The sequence below is a fragment of the Sus scrofa genome, chromosome 9 (genome assembly GCF_000003025.6).
Source record: "Sus scrofa isolate TJ Tabasco breed Duroc chromosome 9, Sscrofa11.1, whole genome shotgun sequence".
Lineage (NCBI taxonomy): Eukaryota > Metazoa > Chordata > Mammalia > Artiodactyla > Suidae > Sus > Sus scrofa.
Window position 1 is genome coordinate 115,657,568 of NC_010451.4, and position 22,727 is coordinate 115,680,294.

The window sequence follows — 22,727 nt, forward strand, 5'->3', positions numbered from 1 at the left end:
GGATTTTTTCCAAGTTACATTCAGAAATCACTTAATAAGCTATCATCAGAAATTATACCTAATGTGCATTATCTGACAACCCAATCTGATCCTATTGCAATTTTGTTGAAAGCAAAAAATTTGAAACCACCTAACTCACTAAAGAATTTATTACCCAGCAATTACAGTTATTCGCTTTCTCAATCTCTGTAAAGTAAACTAGAAAAGGGCTTTTACCAATGCTTAACAAATGATTATTACTTTGTTGACCTGAAATAGACAGATATTTCCCTGCAAAGATGATTTATTTGGGATCAGCAGAGAAGTGCAATTCAGGATCTGCAACCCTGTGAGTCACATACAAATTCTCACACTGCAAGGCAAAGGAGAATGCTTTTATAGAGGGGAAAAGGAAATTAGGAGGGTTATAGTAAACAAAGAGTCCATGACTTTCATTGGCTGAAACCTTGTCAGGAAAAAAAGAGTTTTTCTTCTTCCTGTTGGGCTCTGCTATCACTTTTATCACAGAGTATGAAAGTTCCCCTTTTTGATCTCCCAACTCTATTTAATTGACGTTTCAGTTTATTAATTTTTTACAAGTTGTAGCTGTTACTCCTGTGGTGAGGCACTTCCTTTAGTTTGAGACCTAAAGCAGGAATGGCCCTATGGAGATGTTTCAAATGAAGGCAAGTGGTGGGGCCTTAATATGCCTACACTGAGCTAGTCACTACATGAAGGCTGACCCCAGGGAGGACTATAGCATTGAGAAGGGCAGATTTGTAAGCAGCCATCAAGTTGGAAACAGGGCTGTGAGAAGTCACCATTCCAAGCAGCCAGAGAAATCGGTATCTTGATTTTAAAGGGAGAATCTGGGATGTACACCACAGCAATCACTTTGTGATGGTTAATTTTATGTATGAACTTGACCTGCCATGGGGTGCTCAGATTAAACATTTCTGATTGTGTCTATAAAGGTATTTCTGAATGATGTTATTAGCTCTTGAATCCATGAACTCAATAATGTAGCCTCTACACCCACCCCACCCCCCACCCCCCAATCACCCTTGCACCATCTAATCTATAAAAGGTAGAGGAAGGAGAAAGTCGCCCCTTTTATTCCTGCCTCACTGTTTGAACTAGGACATTTCACCTTATTTCCTCTTGCCCTGGGACTAAGATTTACGCTGTCAGCTCCCTGGTTGTCAGGACTTCAGACCAGACTGAAGAACAACACTGGCTTTCCTGGGTCTCTAGACTGCAGACCACAGCTGATGAGACTTCTTAGCCTCTATCATCTCATAAGCCAATTTCTCATAATACATAAGTGAAGTAAATAAATACCTCTAACCTATTGGTTCTTTTTTTCTGGAGAACTTCGATTAATACACTACATATAATTTTTTTCGTGTTACTGTATTTAAATGTAAACATTTAATTTTTTGTAAATATTCGACTTAACTCTACATTTAAATATACTTTCTATCAAATCTTGAAGCTGACAATTTAGCAGAGGCTACTTAATACTCTTCTCTGTAACAACCTGCTCCCTTTTGAATTATAATTCTGAGAAAGACAAAGAGAGAGGAGGGACTGAAACTTACCCTAGATTTGTTAATGACGGCAATAAATTTGACCTTCGTCCAGGTTCTTTCTAAAATTCTGCTGTTGGCTTATGACACTCCCTTGGGATACCTCAGGGTTACAACATTCAGTGGCACTGGGGGAGGGACACGAAACAAACTGTTAAGTGAAAATTGCCATAATTTTACTGCCCCACTCTACAGCAAATGTGAATTCTGAATGTCACAACCCAAGGCAAAATATCTTGTTTCTGTGTATGCTTTGTCTTTCGTGGAAATATACGTAAGGCAAAGTAAGTAAAACAAAACAAACTAAAAACAACTTTATGGTACCTTGACCAAAGGTGATTTCTCCAATACCAATATTTCAAATGGTCCCGGTTCTTACTCCCAGAACAATGTAGCTTAGTAAAATTCAGAATGAGTGAGAAATAGGACTTTTTTTTCTAAAAGAGAGAGAGGCCAAATGTAAAAAGTAGCTGAGAAAGGAGTCCAGAAAACCGTCTGACCCAGGTGATGGAATGTCAGGTAAATTTTAAGGAATAGGAGATCCCGGTGTGGCTGACTAGTATTCATGAGGATGCAGATTCAATCCCTGGCCTTGCTCAGGGGGTTAAGGATCTGGCATTGCCATGAGCTGTGGTGTAGGTTGGAGAAGTAGTTCAGATCTGGCAGTGCTGTGGCTATGGCATAGGCCAGCAGCTATAGCTCTGATTCAACCCCTAGCCTAGGAACTTCCACATGCTGCACCAGTGGCCCTAAAAAGCAAAAAAAAAAAAAAAATTTAAGGAATATATTTGGAAGTTGAGGATCTAGAAATGATTTCTATCTTTTTTTAAAAAAAATGTCATTCATGACTTTAATTTGCTTTTGTGGTAATAGCCTCCTAATTGGCCTTACTGGCTCTTCTACTCCATCCTCTCTATTGCAAAAGTCATCTAGGGATGGTAAAATTAGTCACAAAATTCCCTTCCTATAAACCTTAACTCCTCCATGCTCTGGGGTTTAAGCTGTTTAAGCTGGTATACAAGGCTCTCACTTGTCAATCCCTTTAGCTTCATCTATGATGGGTGTTCCTCTTCTTTCACACTATCCACTGATATACTGAAACAACATTGCTTCCCCAAATGCCCAAATGGCTATTCACACCTTTGAACATAATGTTTATTTCAACTGAACCCGCTTTTTCCCTTGAGTAAATTCTTAATTATCTTTCAGGAAACAATTCAAGGGCTACTTCCTCTTAAAGTCTTCTGTGAGCCTCACAGTATTGATTAGGTTTTTTCTTGTGCTACTACAAAACTCTGTCATAATTCCTGTATCTCGTACTAGAATATATTGCATATTTATTTTTCTTGCTAAACTGCAGACTTCTGATGGCAGAAACCTTACTTAATCACTTCTTTATTCTCAGTGCACAGTAGTGCCTGGCATATAGGTCTTAATGATTGTTTGTTGGATTAATAAAAAAAGAATAATAATAAAGCCATCCTAATAGGACATAAAGTCTATATTCCAAAAGCTAAAACTATGCTGGAACACACACCAAAAAAATCATTAATGAATATAAAGAGCATGCAGGAGTAGGAAGAGAATGGAAGGATAATATCCAATTCAACGAGGAAAATGAGAAATCCTTCTAAGAGGAAGTGACATAGGATGAGTATTTAACAGATGGGTATGAATTAGTTTAATGGGTGATGCAGTAAAAGGTATTGAAGAGAGCAAAAAAAGCTTTTGCAAAAATACAATATGAGAGAACAAGGTAAGTTACTGGAAGTATGTATATATTTTTCAATATGCCCCAACTTTGTACAGAAGAGGGATGGCCTCCTACCAGGTGAGAGTCTTGGTCATCTCAAAATAGAATAGGCACCTCCTTGTCTGGTTTCTAAAGTATAGGGAGTACTTGAGCCAACCCTCAATCAACAGCCTCTATTATCACTCTTCTTTTACGATTCTGCTCAAATATCTTTCCTATGGGAAAGCTTTCTCAGCCCCCCATCCAAACTGAACTGGGTGTCCTTCTTTGTGTTTCCTGTGATTTTCCCCACCATCCCTTGACTTCCAAATGATCAGTTTATGTGCCTCGCCACCTTTTCTAGTTCTGTACTGAGCCTGACAGTCACATTTATTTTTATATTCCCTAATACCTAGCTATGTACGCTGTGTATTCTCAATCACAGCACAGAACATCTGGGGAGCTCTCAAAAAATGATATAACAATAACTGCCATTTATTGTCCACCATGTGTCTACCAAGTTTTTCTCAAGTTTTGAGGACCCAGGAACTACTGAATGGGAATTCAAACCATAAGGAATCAAATAAATGCTCATTACTGTCAATCTTATTACCAGTGATATTAAGAAATATTTTAAACTCAGTTGCTATTATAAAAACTCAAGTGAGAACCTTTAACTCTTGATATCTAGAGTTCCTAGTATGACAAAGGGCTAGTTTTATATTCACATGTTATCCAGTTCTTTACACAGCAATGAAGAGATACAGTCACTGACTATTTCCTTTAATATAAATTAGGATCAAGAGGCATATTATTAATAATTATCCTCCATATACACTTAAGTGTGGAACAGAACTTAGACTTAATCTCCTTTATTAGCAAGGCAACACCCATTCTTTCTGCAAACATAGTGGGTATCTTGGAATTATATATCCTGAGGCACCTTTAACAGGTTACATTACAGCTTATGAAATCATCAGTAGCAAAGAGAAATATATCTTCTCTATAACATGGGATTTCAGTGATGAATAAAAGAAAAAGCTGTTGTGCACTTTTCCCTCAAATGTGTACAGCACATGTGATAAATGCTGATTCTTATTCTGCATACCAGTAGGTCCATCAAATTATGAGGGGATAAGCAATGAGATCCTGCTGTACAGCACAGGGAACTATATCTAATCACATGAAGTGGAACATGATAGAGGATAATGTGAGAAAAGGAACGTGTGTGTGTGTGTGTGTGTGTGTGTGTGTGTGTGTGTCTGACTGGGTCACTTTACTGTACAGCAGAAATTGACAGAACACTGTAAATAACTATAATAATTTTTTTAAATTATGAAAACAAAATACCTGCTAGATTGTACATGTAAGAGCAACCGCTCATGCACATTATGGGAAATTAATCTATTGCTGCATAATAAATTACTATAAACTTAGTGACTTAAAATAATAAACTTATTACTTTAGTTTCTGTGAATCAAGAATTACTTAAATGGTTCTGAGTGACTGTCTCTCATAAGGGTGCATTTAAGCTGCCACCCAAGGCTACAGCCATCTAAAGGCTTGACTGGGGATGATCTGCTTCCAAGATAACTCACCAGTCACTTCCCCACCAGAATGCCAAAACGACAGAATCTAACTTTCAGAGAGTAGGCAGAGGAGAACGAAGACGGACAGGAAAAGGAAGGGGAAGGAGAGGAGGTGTTCCTGTAAAGGTACATCATTCAAACAATGGCAGATTTCTCATCTAAAACTATGGAGGCCAGGGGAAATAAAATGACACAATATTTTTCAAATGCTTAAAGAAAAGAATTGTTAATTTTGAATCTGTATCTGACAAAGCTACTCTCTAGAAACAAAAGGGAAACAAAGACATCCTCATTAAAATTAAGAGAAAATAAGAGAATTTATTGCTAGCAGATTTACCCTTAAAGAATTGCTTAAAAAAATCCACAAAGAAAGAAAATAGTAACATAAGAAGGCTGCCTGCCCCTGCTAAGAGGAAAGCAGACCAGTTGAATGAGCAAAAAAAATGAAAAATACAAATGCCCATCTTTCACTTCATGAGATTCTTTAATATTCTATGGTTGATACAAAGCTAAAATACCATCTGATGTGTTCAATGTATGCAGGGAAAACATTTAAGACAGTTGTACTTAAAAGATGAAGGGGTTAAGGAGATCTCAAATGAAAGTAAGGTTTCTAGACTCCATCAGAAGTGGTAAAAAAACAACACCAGTAGACTGTTATGTGTATATACAGAAATATCTAGATATATACAACATGATATAATTTTAAAATGCCATATAGAAATCAAAATGAAACTCTAAAAACGTTCAAGTTACCCACCAGATGGCAAGCAATGAAAAAGAACAAGAAAAAAAGGGAACTAGCAAAGACAAATAACAAAATGGCAGACTTACACCAGCTAAAAGAAAGAGGTTGGCAGAGATTTTTAAAACACAATCCAGCTATTGTCTACAAGAATTTCATTTCACACATAACATAGCAGGTTGAAGGTAAGAAAGTAGAAAAAGATATATCGTGTAAATAATCAAAAAGGAAAGCAAGAATGGCTTACTTAATACCAGAAAAAGTAGACTTAAGAGCAATGAAAATTACTAAGGACTAAAAGGGTTATAATATCATGACATTATGTAGCTACTATATTTGAAACCATGAGTGGTAGTAATAAAGGCAGCAGTCATAAACACATAGCTTTAAAATATGTGATAAGAAGTCATCTGCCATGTCACTGACGATATAGCCTTTAGCTCAGATGGTCAGAATACAACATTTACTCCCATGATTTTTTAAAAAATCCAGTTTTATATATGAAAATATATTACGTGCATGCAGCTTACTAAGTCAAATAAATTAACGATTACATATATTTACCATGTCTAGTCTAAAAAATGAATTTCCAAAAACAGACTATTTTGAAAGGGGTCTAGGACATAGGCGTAGCAGTAGATGAAATAATAATGACAGAATGGTGTGGTTTAATTAAAAGGATGACATGATCTGACTTATGTTTCACAGTGGCTGCCTGCTGAGGACAGACTGAAGGGGTTGTTAAGGGAAGAAGCAGAGAGACCAGCCAGGAGGCTACTGCAATAATCCAGTAATCCAATAGTATAATGTAATCCAGTAAAAACCCCGTAACCCAGTGGTACAACAGTGGTGCCTCAAACCTGATGATAGCAGAGGTGCTGAAAAACCGTCAGACTCTCGACATACTCTGAAAGTAAATGCAGCAAGATCTACTGACAGAACAGAGGTGTGGTATGCAAGGAAAAGAGAAGTCAAGGTTGTTTTGACTTGAGCCACTGGAAAAATTAGATTTGCCCTGTACTAAAATAGGGAAGACCAAGAGCAGCATCAGTTGAGGGGGGAATATTCAGGAGTTCAATTTTTGGTCCTGTTAAGTTGGAGAAGCCTGCTACACCTCAAAGTCAAGATGAGTACCAGCTAGATGCTAGATTCTGGAGTTCAGAGATGAGATCAGGACTGGGGTTGTAATCTGGGGAATTATTAGCATGCAGGTGACAGTTAAAGTCATGAGACTAGACAAGCTCATCCAGGGAATGACCACAAACACAGACATAGAGAGGTCCAACGACTGAGCCCTGGGGCTCCCGAATGCTTAGAAGATAGGGAGTTGAGGTGGAAGTAGAGTCTGCAACTGACAGTGAGGATAGGGGAAGAGAGATATGAAGATAAAAGATGGTACAAAATAATCATCTAGGAGAGCAGGAGAGTGAAGAGCCTAGGGAAATACACGGCGGGGCAGCATGATGGTTAAGGTAAATGATCACAAATTTAAAAAGTCAACATGGTTGTACTTTTTCCCAACCACAATGGGCTGTTCAGGGGCAGGCACAGATCAGACAGGATTAGGATTAAAGCAAGCAAATGAGAAAGCAGTGAGGGAATTAAAGGTATATAAAAGGAAGTAAAAAACAAAAACTGTTAGAAATGTTTAGGATCGGGAAGATTTCCATACAGGATATTACGGCATACTACAAAGCTATAATACATTTTTTAAATTCAGTGGCGGTGTCAGACTACACTTTTACTAGTGGAACAGAAAGGAATTTTCAGAAACACATGTAACAATTTAGTATATAATAAAAGTGGTAGGTCTAATCATTGGGGACAGCTATTTGATAAATGTTATAGGAACAAACAGCTTAACCAGCTGGAAAATACAGATAATGATTGATTCCATTAAGCACTGTCAACCAAAACAAATCACAGAGAAATTAAAGATTTAAATGTTTAAGGATTAAATAGCAGCCTTACAAGAAAATATTCATGAACATGTATAGAATGTAGGTAAGAATGTATTTTCATCTATGATATATGAATGAAAAAGATCAAGTTTCAATGTAATATTTATATTATGAATTTGGGTATATAAGTGCAAAGACTACAGCAAACTTTTAACAAGATATGTCTGGATGTTTCTATTTTGAGTAACTGTATTTGTTTCTACAAGCTTTACTGTGTTTTGCAAACTGTCTATAAGGAACACATATTACTTTTGTTTAGCTTTTATAATATTTATTATTTTTAATTAGAGAAGCAATATATAGTCGTAACAAATGAAATAATGAAGAGATGTATAAAGATAAAGTTACTAACATTTACCCCATCCTCCACCCCATCTAACTCTTTCCATTTCTAGCCACTTGAGGTAATCAAATTAACAGACTGGTGTCCATCCTTCTCCATGTTCACACTCACGCTCACACACACACACAGTTTCATAATTTTCTTTTCAAAGTATGATCATATTTATTGTTAAATACTTTGCTCAACTACTTGCTTTTTCACTATCCAAATCAATGAAAAAAAAATCTAAACTACTCACATTAAGATGCTACAGATAAACCATAATGTATACAAGCAGTCTCCTTTTGATGAAGAACTGATAACTCTAATTTGGAGTTACTGCAAAGAAAGCAATAAACACGCTTGGATTTGTATTCTTATATGTTGATGGACTAATATCTATAAAATGGAGTCCTAAAAGAATTAAAAGGTATATGTATGCTTAGTTGCAAAAGATACTGTCAGATTACTTTTTCCAATTATAGTAACTATGACAGGCAGAATTCTAAAATGACCTTCCCCTCTTCACCATGTATGCCCCTTGTAATAATCCACGGTACTATGAATGTTTCAGATCCCTCGATTATGTTATATGACCTTAAAAAAGGGAGATTTTTCCACATGGGCCTTACAGAATCACACAAGCTTTTTAAAAGCAGAGTTTCCTCCAGCTGACCATAAAAAGGGAAGTCACGGATTTGAAGCACAAGAAGACCTCAACTTGCCATTATTGGTTTGAAGATGGAGAGGGCCACATGTTAAGGAATTTGGTTACTTAAGATTGCTAAGAGTAGCCTGTGCCTGGAACCTAGCAAGGAAATAGGGACCTCAGTCCTAAAACTACAAGGAAATGAACTCTGCCAATAACCAGTGAGCTTGGAAGAACCCCAGGTAAGAACTGTGGCCCCAGCAAACACTATGATCCTGAGCAGGGAATCCAGCCATGCTATCCCTGGACTTCCAACCTACAGGCACTGTGAGATAACACGCTTGTTCCCACGCTATAGTGTGGGAACATTATAAAGCAATAGGAAATAACACAGTAAGATTCGCCCTCCTACTAGCAATGTACGAGGTGCTTATTTTCTTCATTGTCCAACCAGCATCAAAACTTAACTATATTTTTTTAATTGAGTTAATTTGTTAAGTTTTAAAAAAGATCTCATTTTTTTATGCATTTTGATAAAGAATATATTTATCTTACATCTATGTTTATTTAGATTTCCCCTTCTGTGAGTTGCCTATTAACATATTTTGACCACTATTCTGAGTCATTTGTCTAATTCTTGTCAAGGGTTTGAGCAATCCCTAAGCAGGAGTGTAGGTGTTAAACTGACTTGCTACACTTTCAAAATTTAATAGGTAAAGAAACAATAAGCTCAAATTGATTTAGAAAGTTTGTCATCAGAGTAGAGCAGGCAGCCTGAGCTCCATGTTCACATCTGTAACCTTGTCCCCAAATCCTTTGTGGGGAGAAAGGGGGCCTGTGTGGGTGCTGCACAAGAGGACCCTGTCCCAGATGATGAAGCCAGAGCTTAGGAAATTTTCAGTCTTTTCTGGGACTCCAAAAAGTCCTTTACAAACTCTGCCCCACAAACGGCTATCATCTTTATTATCCTAGTCAGGAAATAAATCTGCTTTCTGACCCAAAGGCAGACACTATCTCTAATTTCCAAAGCTATGTGCTATCTGATTTTTGAAAAGATAGTCAGGAACAAAAGCTGACATGAGATGTATAAAAACACCATGGAGAATTGCCTCATTCCATACTTTTATGAGTACATCACTCTGATGGCCCCTCCAATTAATACGATTGGTAGGATGAGACCAAATTCATTCCATTGTAAACATCTGCAGATCTCTTATGACCAGTGTTTTCTGGAAGAAGCAGGAATTACACACAAAAATTATAATCCCAAGGACACACATTATGTCCCTGGGAAGAGTGGTTTTGATTGTTAGAAAAAAAAATTTTCAATTGCTGTTCTTAAAAAACTAAATATAGAACTACCATATGATCTAGCAATCCCACCCCTGGGCATATATCCCAAGAAAACTCTAATTTGAAAAGATACATGCACCCAATGTGCACTGCAGTACTATTTACAACAGCCAAGACATGGAAGTAACCTAAGTGTCCATCAGCAGAAGGATGGATAAAGACGATGTGTGTGGTACATATATACAATGGGATCTTATTCAGCCATTAAAAAGAATGAAATAATGCCATTTACAGCAACATGAATAGACCGAGAGGTTACCATACTCAGTCAAGAAAGTCAGAGAAAAACAAATATCATATGATATTACTCATATGTAGCATCTAATAAAAATGATACAAAGGGCCTTATTTAAAAGACAGAAACAAATAGATTTCAAAACCAAGGAGGGGAGAACTGGGAGGGTGGGAATAACATATACACATACTGGATACAATAGATGATTAACAAGAACCTACTGTATAGCACAGGAAGATCTCTCTATGTAATAACATATATGGGAAAAAAAGAATGGATATATTTATATCTATGACTGACTCACTTTGCTATACACCTGAAACTAACTTAATCTAAGTCAACTATAGTCCAATAAAATTAAATTAAAAAAAATTTAAAAACAGGGGAAAAAAAAAAGGTAACTATGTTAACCTCTGCCAAAGAGAGAGCAACAAGAAAGAAGGCCAGTGACAACTGTTTTATGAAAAAACAAAACAAAAAAAAAAAAAAACCTCAATACTGGTTTACAGAAAGATTAATTAATTAATTAATCCAAATATCCCTGTCTCTGTAACTCTGCTGTCCAGTGAGTAAAACTTTTCCCTTGGAAGACACCCTTTAAAGGACAGGCTCCAGACTTCTCCCAATCATCCTATTCCTTCTCCTCTCCTCACCTCTCAACTAATATCCTCAGAGTGTATACAGTTCCTTCCAACTTGCCACGACTGGGAAAGACTCTCACACACTATGATAGCAGTCGACCCACCATAATCTTGCCCAGGAGAAAAGTACACCAAGCTGGAAAGAATGAAGGAGCAGAGAATATGTTTATGATTAGAGAGCAAAGAAGAATCACTGAATCAGAGCCTCCAGACCACAGAAAAGTAGCTGATGTCTAACCGTGTTGCATTCCTGGTTAGCTCCTGTGACCATTATTCATTTATTAAACTCAACTTGGCAAAAATTTCTTATTTTACATTTAAAATTTACCCCCAAAATTGACTATTATTGACAAGAAAACTGGCATTTACCTGAATTTTAGAAAGGGAGATTAAAACAGGCCATTGGGATAAAGGTGCAGAATCACAGAAAGAACTTGTTCACCTCTAACCTCTTTATTCCAAGAACCAGACTCCTGAGCCCCTCAGCCTCCACAGGGTACTCAGTACTGTTGCAAGAATTTTTGTAGCTGGATGTTAAGTGTGACATCTAACTGCGATGCTGTGAGAGAACACTGATTTCTAAAGGCAGCATTTCTCTCCCTTTCATACAAGGACACACAATTATAGTCCCTAAAATATGGGAAGAGCCCTACTTCTTCAGAACAAATCAGCTATCATAATAATACTTCAAATGTCCCAGATGTTTGTAAGTCCATCAGTTGGAACGAAACCTCCTCTTTGAACCTATTCAACCAGAGTGAAACTCTGCCTGCGGTAAAAAAGAAAGCAGCACATAGTTTCATGATATTCAACCTTCCACCTTCCACAGTGATGAGACAGAAACCTGTCTGGGGTGAAGAACATGGGGGAATTTGTGGCAGTTACCATCTGTCATAGATGTAACTGCACCAGAGGTGTTCTGTCCAACCAGTTTCTGATGTATCAACCATGAGAATAACCAGAAATAGGCCTAAATATAGAGCTGAAGGAAAGTGAGTCTTAAACCTAGTAGTCAGAGATTAGCATCCTACCATGACCATAATAGCTCTTCTGGCCTACTGACTCCAATTTTCAGGAGACGTTCTATTTCTAGGCCTTCTAGGAATTTCAACAGTAGAAACAAAAAATGAGGGGTAAAAGTAATAACAAGGAAGAGATACTATCAACTTACATGTAAGTTACTTAGCATAAAGCTGAAACATAGTAAGTACTTAATAAATGAACATATTAATTTCAATAATAATAGATACTAACTATGAATCAGACATTATGCTAAAACCTTTGGGGATTCATTTCATTTAACCTTCACAATCATCCTATGAAGTAAGTATTGTTATTGCCCCCATTCAACAGATCGGAAACTGAAACTCATGGACATAAAGCACCCTGACTAATGATATGTGGCTTATCAATGACAAAACTGACACTGGAGTTCCAGTCAGTCTTATTCCAAAACTCGTGTTCTTAATCATTTGGTTACATGACCAAGCTCTTAGAAAAGATTCCTAATAGAAATAGTATGATGACTATAAGAGGGACAATTACACCAAGGGAAGCATAACACCACCAAGAACCCCAGCAAGCATACAAATGTTAGCGTAGATCTGAATCCTTCTTGTATCAGACCTAAATTCTTTACCCAGTAAGATTTGCCATTGAAGAGAAATGTCATCCAAATCCTCTAAGATAACTAAAGTGGGAGACAGTAAGTCTCATTTTTATTTTCTATAGCATTCCTCAACAACCTGAAATTAACAATGTGTTCTTATGTTCTCCCACTACATGTGTCCGAAGATTTTGACTGCCTTGTTAATTAACTACTGTATCACCAGCACTTTGTACAAAGCTTGAATTGATGTTCAATTAGTTATTTAAACTAATGATTGAATGCATTTAAGTATCTCAATTCTCTTCTTCTTGATCCTTCAAAATGATGCATTTTTGGTTATCCCTAGCCTCCCTACTATTGGCAAAAAAAAAAATTTTGTTCTTCCTTTCATATTCTGGCTAGGATACAAGACTTTAATAGCACTTGTCTTTGTCTCTTTAAATAACACTATCACCATCATTTATGTCAGTACCATGATACAAAGGTGTGAAAAAACTGCACTTAACATCTTAAGAAATCAAATATAATGCTAGAGCACAGCTAGTATATAGTGACTGTATAAATATGGAGAAACCATCTCTCTATACAAGTGTGTTCCACTTCTAATGAGGAAATGGGAGGCACAGCAAGGAGAGAAGATTTCCAGGGCACATGTCCCAGGTACCAGAAACATTCTTGAAATAAACTGATATGATGATATAATTTGGCCAGTTCATCACTAGAAGCCTCCTAAGAATGTAAGACCTGTGAAGGGGGCTGCATACAAAATAGGTTTCCTGCCCAAGGTCTGCAGGAAACATCTTAAGTAAGATCATGTTTGTAATTCATTTATGTAAAACTAAGGTGCTGTATTTCAAGATAAATTCTTACTAACACACAAGAAACATAGCAGCTGCCTGCCTTGTCAAATGGACATAAGTTGTTATTGCCAGAAATTCTCTTTTGCCCTGCCCACTGACTCAATTATTATTTGATGACTTTCAAAGTTAGCTAGTTTCCAACAGCAAATTTTAGGTCAAAAAACACAACTTCCAGTTTTCATATAAAGACTTAATGGTGACCAAGGGCAGCAGTTAACTTAATATTTCAAAATTAAATGTCTATCTACATTTTTCATCTTTCTCTTAATCTCCTAGTGACATTCAATGATGTCAGTCATTCTTCCTTTATAAAATTCTGCCCTCATAGTTTGAGGCTGTACTTCTTTCTGGTTTTTCTTCTAGTTCCTCAGGCACTCTGTTTCTTGTTTTCAGTATAGAAGAATAAAGATATAGAAGGATATATTATACACTAAGTGGAAAAATCTCAAGCTTAACATCCTGGATGTTTTGGTATAGAATCCTAGGTTTTTAATTCTATGACCTTAGGCAAGTTATTCCATGTTCCTAAGGTTAAATATCCTCACCTTCAAAATAAGAACAAGAACAGGGGAATTTGGCAGAGTGGTATATACACACCACATTTTGTTTTTATGTCATTATCGGAAATTGAATAAACACGAATATATAACTGCATTTATCAGGCAGTTACTGTATGCCCTTTTAAACTAAAAATTTCATCATCATCATTATTTAAATCAGGTTACATAACAAAGCTAAGATGACTCTATTCGCTACCCTATTCTTAGTTAGATATTTTCTGGTCACTCGAGGTGATTAATATATATACGTCAGTGGTTCTCTTCTGTTTTGGCTTGGAGTGGCAGGTGGAGGGATGGGGTGATAATAACCTCTACAGGTGACATTTATTGAATCCATTATTCATGAGATATTTGCTAAATGATTTATATACCTTATCTCATTTAATACAACAATCCTATGATGGAGTTACTAAAATTATTCCAATTTCAGAAAACAGTAAACTATGGCACAAAAAGAATGAGAATTCACCCAGTCACATAACAAACACTAAGTTGCAGAGCCAAGTGTTGTCTGACTCCAAGTCTTCTCATGTTCACGCTTCACTCCAATCCTTTTATCAACAATCTGATTTTGAAGTTCCTGTCGTGGCACAGCAGAAACAAATCCAACTAGGAACCATGAGGTTGCGGGTTTGATCCCTGGCCTCGCTCAGTGGGTTAAGGATCCGGCGTTGCTGTGGCTGTGGTGTAGGCCAGCAGCTGTAGCTCCAATTAGACCTCTAGCCTGAGAACTTCCATATGTCGCAGGTGCGGCCCTAAAAAAAGGACAAAAAAAAAAAATCCAATTTTGCTTTGTTATTCTAGAGTTAATTTCAGGATCTTAGGGCAGACGTAAACTTCTGGTTATGAATAATATGTATATGTATAATATAAGTATTAAGTTCCATAAAGTCTTAAGATTTTTTTTAACTTGAACATGTGATGATTCTTTGATTTTATGCATATAATAAATCTTACTATGGTATTAAGTGATGTGATAAAAATTTTGATATTTCACCTGCAGTCACAAACTGAGCAGCATTTGCCATTATTAAGTGATAACTGCTTTCAGAAAAACGATTTTAAGAGAGAATTGCAGGCATCAACTATGGGCAAATGCAGAAAGATCATTCAGCAACAGATCTGTCCCAGATCTATCAAGACATACTATATTGATGACCACCTTCTCTATTTAAGTTAAAGATAAGTTATTCATCTAACAATGAGTTGTAACAGGCAGTGGGGTCAAGTGAACATACTCCACTTCTGCCTTTAAAACAAATTACTCAATCAAAATACTCTATAGGGCTCTCCTGCTATAAAATAACTAGATTCTGGATGAAAGAGACCCTTGAACACGTTTCTGGGATAGCTATGAAGGCCCCAACCAACAAATCCCCCACAACACAAAACCAAAAAAAAGAGTAAGCAGAAGCCAGAATGGGAATCTGTGAGTAATAAGCAACAGACAAGATTTTTCTACAGTTTGTTCTGAAAAGCACTGAAGTTAAGTGAGAGAAACTAAAACTCAAAGTTGGCAATCTAAATCAAAGATCCCCACAAAAAGAAACCTACAAAAAGATAAAAATGGTCCCCGTTTGGTAGTGCCTCCTGATTGGTAGCAGAAACAACTGGACAAAAGCACTCCCAATGTATGACCTCAGAATCCTCATAGATTAATTTCAGCCAACTAGGAACTTTAAAGGAAATTGCTGTGTTTCCCAATCACCAAAAAGCATTGTGACTGGGGAGAAAAACAGTAAATTTAGAGGGAAAATTACTTAAAATTCTGGAATTTGGCTGATTCAGAATACAGAATAACTATGTATGCTTCTAGAAATGGAGTCACAAAAACAGCAACAATCAGGAGTTCCCGTCATGGTGCAGGGGAAATGAATCTGACTAGGAACCATGAGGTTGCAGGCTCGATCCCTGGCCTCGCTCAGCGGGTTAAATATCTGGCGCTGCCTTGAGCTATAGTGTAGGTCACAGACGCAGTTTGGATCTGGCCTTGCTGTGCGTTTGGCATAGGCCAGCAGCTGCAGCTCCGATTGGACCCCTAGCCTGGGAACCTCCATATGCCATGGGTATGGCCCTAAAAAGCAAAAAATAAATAAATTAATTAAAATAAAAAATTTTTAAAGAGTAATAATCAAAAGATTATCAAAAATGTATAGAGAGGAGTTCCCACTGTGGTGCAGTGGGCTAAGAATCTGGCATTGCCACAACTGTGGCATAAGTCGCAGATGCCACTGAGATTCAAACAGGAAAAAAACTGGGTAGAAAGATGTGAAAAATAGTACTTTTAGAAACAAAAAGTTTAACTGTTGAGGAACTTTTTAAATTAGGGAGAGAATGCAGATCACCAAAAAAGAAATGAACATTAGATCAAACTGACACTGATTTTTCAACTATTTTAATGCATATAAATGACAAAGAATTATTATCCAAAATACATGTTTTAAATTCTATAAATAAAGAGAAAAGATGGATGACCCAATGGGAGAGAAATATAAGACACATTTTTTGTTGTGTATCATTTTTGCCAACATGGTTTTAAGAAGTATTTATTTTTTGTATATCAGTAGATTTAAAAATTGTTCTGAATAATTTATTCATAATATTATATAAATATTTCTTCATTCTATTATTGACAGTCATTTAGACTGTTTCCAGTTTGGAGCTCTAATGACTAATACTCTTATGAATACTCTTGCACCTGTCTTTGGTGGAGAGAGTAAGTATTCACATATAATGGCAAATGCCCAGGAGTAGAATCACTAAGTCCTAAGTAGAAGGGTAAGTACATGTTATGTACCATCAAACAGTTTTTGGAAATAATTACACGGATTTCTTCTCCTACCAGTACTGAATGAGAATTCCAGTTGTTGTACCACCTTGCAGACACTTAGTATTGTCTCTATTTTAATTTTGGAAATTCTGGTGGCTGCAAATTAGTATCTTATTGTGGTTTTAAATTTGCATTTCTCTGATGACTAATGGTGTGCACAGTTTCATATGTTTATTGGCCATTTGGATGTTTTTTTTTTTTCTTATTGAGCAACTTGTTTGGATTTCTTCTTACATATGCATGACACATTTATAAGACAATAATCCAGAGTTCTCCTCCTGACTCAGTGGTTAACGAATACGACTAGGAACCATGAGGTTGCGGGTTCGATCCCTGGCCTTGCTCAGCGTTGCCGTGAGCTGTGGTGTAGGTTGCAGACGCGGCTCGTATCCCGCATTGCTGTGGCTCTGGCGTAGGCCAGTGGCTACTGCTCTGATTGGACCCCTAGCCTGGGAACCTCCATATGCCGTGGGAGCGGCCGTAGAAATGGCAAAAAGACAACAACAAAAAAAAGACAATAATCCATATGTCAAATTCCAATAAATTTTAGATACCTATTCTTAGACGGAATACATTCTCAGGACACAATGCAAATAAATTTGAAATCAATAAAAAAATTAAAACTCGTAAATTTAAAAATAGAGCTGTTAATAATTCATAGGTTAAGGTAAACCATAATAGAAATCTTACAATGTTTAAAATTACACAACAATAAAAATACCACAGCTCAAAACTTCCACTTCTGCCATGATGTAATAAATAGAACCAAACTACAAACATTTGTAAAACTGGACAAAATATATGAAGCAATGTTTTAAGAAACTGTACAACAGGTACCACAGAACTGTGACCCCTCACAGAAAGGAAATAAACCAGGAAAACCTTAAGCTCACCCTGGATTTCTGCTGGAGGAATTTCCAGACTACAGTGCAGAGAGGGAGGACACAGTCAGGGACCACTTCCCTCAACAAGTTGAAGAGACGGAGAAAGGAGTTTTGGTAGTGGGTGCGGGTGCTAAGAAAACCATATTTTTTCAAAGCAGAATACTAGAGAAAAGGAACAGATGCATAGAAAAAAACTCTAGAAATATGTATAGTAATCGCTTTGAGTCCACTGCTGCAGAGTAAGCCATGTACATATAAGGTGAAATGTGTGACTGGGCAAAGAATTACAGGAGAGCCCCAAGATGAAAAAATGCCAGAGCTTTCATAAGGTGGAAGGATGTGTGAGTGAATGAAGGCTACTTTAAACTTTTCCAAATAAAGTTTAAAACAATTTGAAAATGAAAAAGCTTATCCACACATAACAACTGCTTGCCTGAATTTCTTCCACAGTCTTTTAAAAAATACAATCAAATCCAGACACTCAATAATGTAACAATAATGACTAGCACCTAACAAAAATTACTTTTTAAAATTACTAGACATACAAAAAGCAGGAATGTGTGACCCACACTACCAGAAAAATAAGTCAGTAAAAACAGACAAAAAAAAAAATGGCAGTAATGAAAACTTAGCAACCAAGCACATTAAAATAACAATTAAAAATATGCTTAAGGGTGTAAATGAGAACAGATATGGGAGATTTAAAAAGGAACCAACTAGAACTTCCAGAACTGCAAAAGCAATATTTAAATTGCAAAATTCACTGAATGTAATTACAGCAAATTAGACCATGCAGAAGAATCAATGACCTTGAATATAGGCAAAAGAAAGCATCCAAACTAAAGTCCGGAAAGAAAAAAGATGGAAAAAATTAACAAAGCCTCAAAAATATGAAGGACAACATTAAGCAATCTAACTGAAGTATAACTGGAGTCCCAGAGAGAAAGGAGAAAGATGTGAAGCCAAAAAAAAATTTTTGAAGAAATAATTTTCTGAAAATTATAAGCCCACAGACCCAAGAACCTCAATGAAACACAAGCAGGATAAAAGCAAAGAAAATCTTACCAGGCACATTATAATCAAATTGCTTTTTAAAAGTTTTCATGAAAAGTAAGTCTTAAAAGCAGCCAGAAAAAAAAAAAAATATGTTACAGCATGTGATATGATATGACATTACATTACAAATATAAGAATGACCGAAGATTATCAGAATAATGAACACCAGACTACAAAGGAATGATATCTTTATCATATCCTTTCCATGGTGGGGGGCAGTGACATGCAGAAGTTCCTGAGCCAGGGATGGAACTTAGGCCACAACGTGATGACATTGAATAAATGCTTGGCCGCCAGGGAAATCTGGGAATTACATCTTTAATGTGTTGAAAAATCTGTCAACATTAATTAGATCCATGAGAAATATTCTTTTGCAGACAAAAGCTGAAGGGCTGTGTCACTAGCAGATCTACATAAGAAGGAATATTAGAAGTTCTTCAGATTGAAAAAAAAAATTTATACCAGATGGAAAGTTGGACCTACACAAAAGGGTGAAGAGACTTAGAAATGATAGGTGGTAAATATTAAAAAAATCTCTTAATTTATCATTTTTTAAAAGCTAACTAGCAAGTGTTACAGCAAAAAATAATATGAAAGTAGAGCAGTTTTTACACACAGAGATCAAATGTATGACACAATACTGCAAACTACAAAAGAGTAAATGAATATATACTGTTGAAAGATTTTTACATTACATATGAAGAAATATAATATTATTTGGAGGTATATTGTGATAAGTTAAAAGATATAAATTGAAACCCTAGAGCAATCACTTAAAAGAGAGCTAAGAGGCCAGTAGTGGAGATAAATAAGAATATGAAAAAAATGCTTAATTAATCTAATGTATGGTAGGAAAGAAGAAAAAAGGAAGAGAGAGCAGAGGGTACAGGTAGAAAACAAATAGCAAGATGGTAGATTTATACCTAATCAAATTGCTTATTATAAAGAATGTAAATGTTTGCTAACATTCCACTTAAAAGGCAGAGATGGTCAGATGAAATAAAAAGGAAGGTTTACCTCACGCTGTGAGAAACAGTTTAGGTATAAAGATACAGACACGTTAAAAGCAAAAGGATGGAAAGATATTAAAAACTCTAACCATAAAAAACTAAAGTGGTTTTATTAGTATCATACAGACATAAAAATAAGGAAAGTGGGAGTTCTCTGATGGCCTAGTGGGTTGAGGCTCCACTTTGGCTCTGGTTGCTGCTGTATGGTATGGGTTGGATCCCTGGCCCAGGAACTGCCACATACTGCCCCTGTGGCAAAAAAGAAAAACACAAGAGAGAACCTGAAATTAACACTGCAACTCTCATTAAAAATAATAATAATAAGGAAAGTTATCAGGGACAAAGAGTGGCATTTCATAATGATAAAAAAGTCAAATCATTTCAGAAGATATCACAAAATACATGAAACAAAACTGACAGAACTTCAAAGAGAAATATATAAGTCCACGAATATAACTGGAAATTTCAATACTATTATCTTAATAAATGATGAACAAGTAAGCAGAAAATCAATATAGACATAGAAGGATTTAACAACACTAACTTAATCTAACTGGCATGTATAGAACATTACAACCCACAACAGCAGAACACACATTCTTTTGAGATACACATGTGACATTGACCAAAATAAACCATATGTTCCTCCAAAAAACAAATCTTGATAAATTTAGGGCTGAAACAACAAAAATTAAAGTTAGAAATAAACAAAGAATATAAATCAATACCTAAAGAAATCTGTAAAATATGGCATATTTGGACATTAAAAGATGCACTTCTAAACAACCCATGGATCAAAAATGAAATCACAAGGGAAACCACATATTTTTTAAATAAAAAATTAAAACACACCATAACGAAATCTGTGGCATAGAGATAAGGCAGTACCTAGATGGGATTTATAGCTCTAAATAAACTTACATTACAATAGAAGGGTAGCCAGTTCGCAGCTGCTGTCCTCCGTGGCAGAGGCCACAGGGCCTGACTCCTCAGGTGGCAGCTGCCTGCTCCCCGTAGCTATGGCCGGCCTGGTGGCTCTCGCAGCCTCAGGGTCCCTGAGGTCCACGAGGCCCGAATCTCCTTCCTCAACTTAGCGTTCTCTGGCTTCTGGTGCTGGAGTCTGAATAGATTCAGATCTTATTTCCTCTTTGTACACTCTTAGGAAGTTGCATCTGGGGTCACAGTAGTGGCCCCTGGGCAGAGCAACCATAGCCAGTGTCTGGAAACCTGTGCCTCCACAAGCTCAGCGGACTGCGAACACAGAGAGCTGCGGGCGGCGACCGAGGATGGCGTTCTTTCTCATGCCTGGTACCAGTTTCGGCTCCTTATGCTCAAGGCCTATGCTCTCCTCTTTGAACGGTTGCTATTGACTTTCTCTTCACCACCACTCACAAGGGGGTGGGACTTAACTTACGCACGCAGGTGGCTGGGGCGTGGCAAAAAAAAAAAAAAAAATAGGGGTATTCTGGGAAAGCAGCCGTCTGGTGGAATTCTGGCTCTGGCTTACAGTTCGGCTCACTGCTCTCCACCACAGCAGAGTGTGTGCTCTGAGGAAGGGGCTGTACTGAGTTTTGCAAGCTGATTTTGGAGGTATAGGGAGGGCAGGAGACCTGACACTATCTGCAAGAACCCTTGTGGAAAAGTTTGGAGACCAAACTTTTGGACTATTGTCCAACCTTGCCTATTTGGCAGCCTGCACAAGCCACGTGATAGTAATTAAGCTGAAATGACTGACTAGGTGCTGCTTGCTCTGTATTTCTGAAGAGCCCACCATGCTTCTAGGAGGAGCAGGATCTCCAGCTGGATTTGAAAAGCACCCTGAGTCAGATAAACTGCAAGAAACCCAATACACACCTTGAGAAAGTTAAAGCACTCAGGTTTTTAGTAATGAATCCACATAACAGAGCAAGCATAGCCTGCAGCCCAGAGCTTAGTGCATCTAAAACCGCTTGCATTGCACAGGTTCAGGACATTGAAGTAGAGTATGCATCCTCTTCTGTGCTCCACCCCAGCACTTCCAGTCGCAGGTGTTCTGCAAGAGCACAGCTGGTTCTATACCGGGCTTCTGCTGTGAACCCAGTTGTTTCCACCTTTCCCGTTCCCCCTCCCTTTCTCTAGAAATAGCATCCTGATCTCCTGCTCAGAAAAAAAATAAATTTTACCTATTGTCAAATAAGAGAGTCAGGCCAGATTGAGGACTCATGGGTCTCCCTTCAAGATGTGTTTTGTAGATGCTCTGGGAGGAGTTAATATCCAAAATATTGAAAATAGCTTCTCATAATGGGCCCTATCCTTGGTACCATACTTGATTTATCCTATTTTTGCCATCACAACCTCCACTGTCTTCAGCATCATTTTTGTGAAAGAAATTAAACCATTTTCATGAGATCATAGGATTTAGGCATCTTACCTACTGTGCCTAATGGATAAGTGCCCCCTGCCTCATGTTTCCGGAGGATGGTTAAGAAGTTAGCTAAAAGATGGTGATTAACCAATTTACTTTTAAAAAGATGTCAATGGATGGTAATCCCACTGGCCCTAACCAAGATAATTCTTCCTCAGACTGGCTCTTGCTGTTATGCAGGCCTCCCTATCTCTTGGCTAGATTCTCTGTTAGGAGTTTTCAGCCTTGGATCAATTACCACGAGAGACCTACAAGGGTTTTCCTTTAAAAAAAAAAAAAAAAAGAATTCTAACATCAATCTTCCAGGAAGCATCAGCCTTAAAAAATGAAAAGGAAGGAGTTCCCATCGTGGCACAGTGGTTAACAAATCCGACTAGGAACCATGAGGTTGCGGGTTCAATCCCTGCCCTTGCTCAGTGGGTTAAGGATCTGGCGTTGCCGTGAGCTGTGGTGTGGATCACAGATGCAGCTCAGATCTGGCATGGCTGTGGCTGTGGCGTAGGCCAGCGACTACAGTTCCAATTAGAACCCTAGCTTGGGAAGCTCCACGTGCCACAGGAGCGGCCCTAGAAAAGAAAAAAAAAAAAAAAATGAAAAGGAAGGGTAGATTAAGTCCAACATATATAAAAAAGCAAAATTTTATATATATATAAATAATATATATATCAATAACATAGAAATGGGACAAACAATTCAGAAAATTCAATGAAACCAAAAGC

The 22,727-nt window shown here is 37.2% G+C and overlaps 1 protein-coding gene across 10 annotated transcripts in view; it reads right to left on the reverse strand.

The window, feature by feature from the left end:
* TNFSF4 (TNF superfamily member 4) overlaps positions 1 to 22,727 on the reverse strand; it is a 322,273-nt gene that overhangs the window by 122,383 nt on the left and 177,163 nt on the right. For 8 of the 10 annotated variants that reach the window (XR_002346951.1, XR_002346952.1, XR_002346943.1 and 5 more), the window contains one exon: positions 1,581 to 1,696. The exons of 1 other annotated variant lie outside the window; for it this stretch is intronic. The gene's annotated coding sequence lies outside the window, so the exon portion shown is untranslated. Of the gene's footprint in view, positions 1 to 1,048; positions 1,697 to 22,727 lie in introns of those variants that run through there. One more of the 10 variants, XR_002346945.1, reaches the window with a different exon arrangement.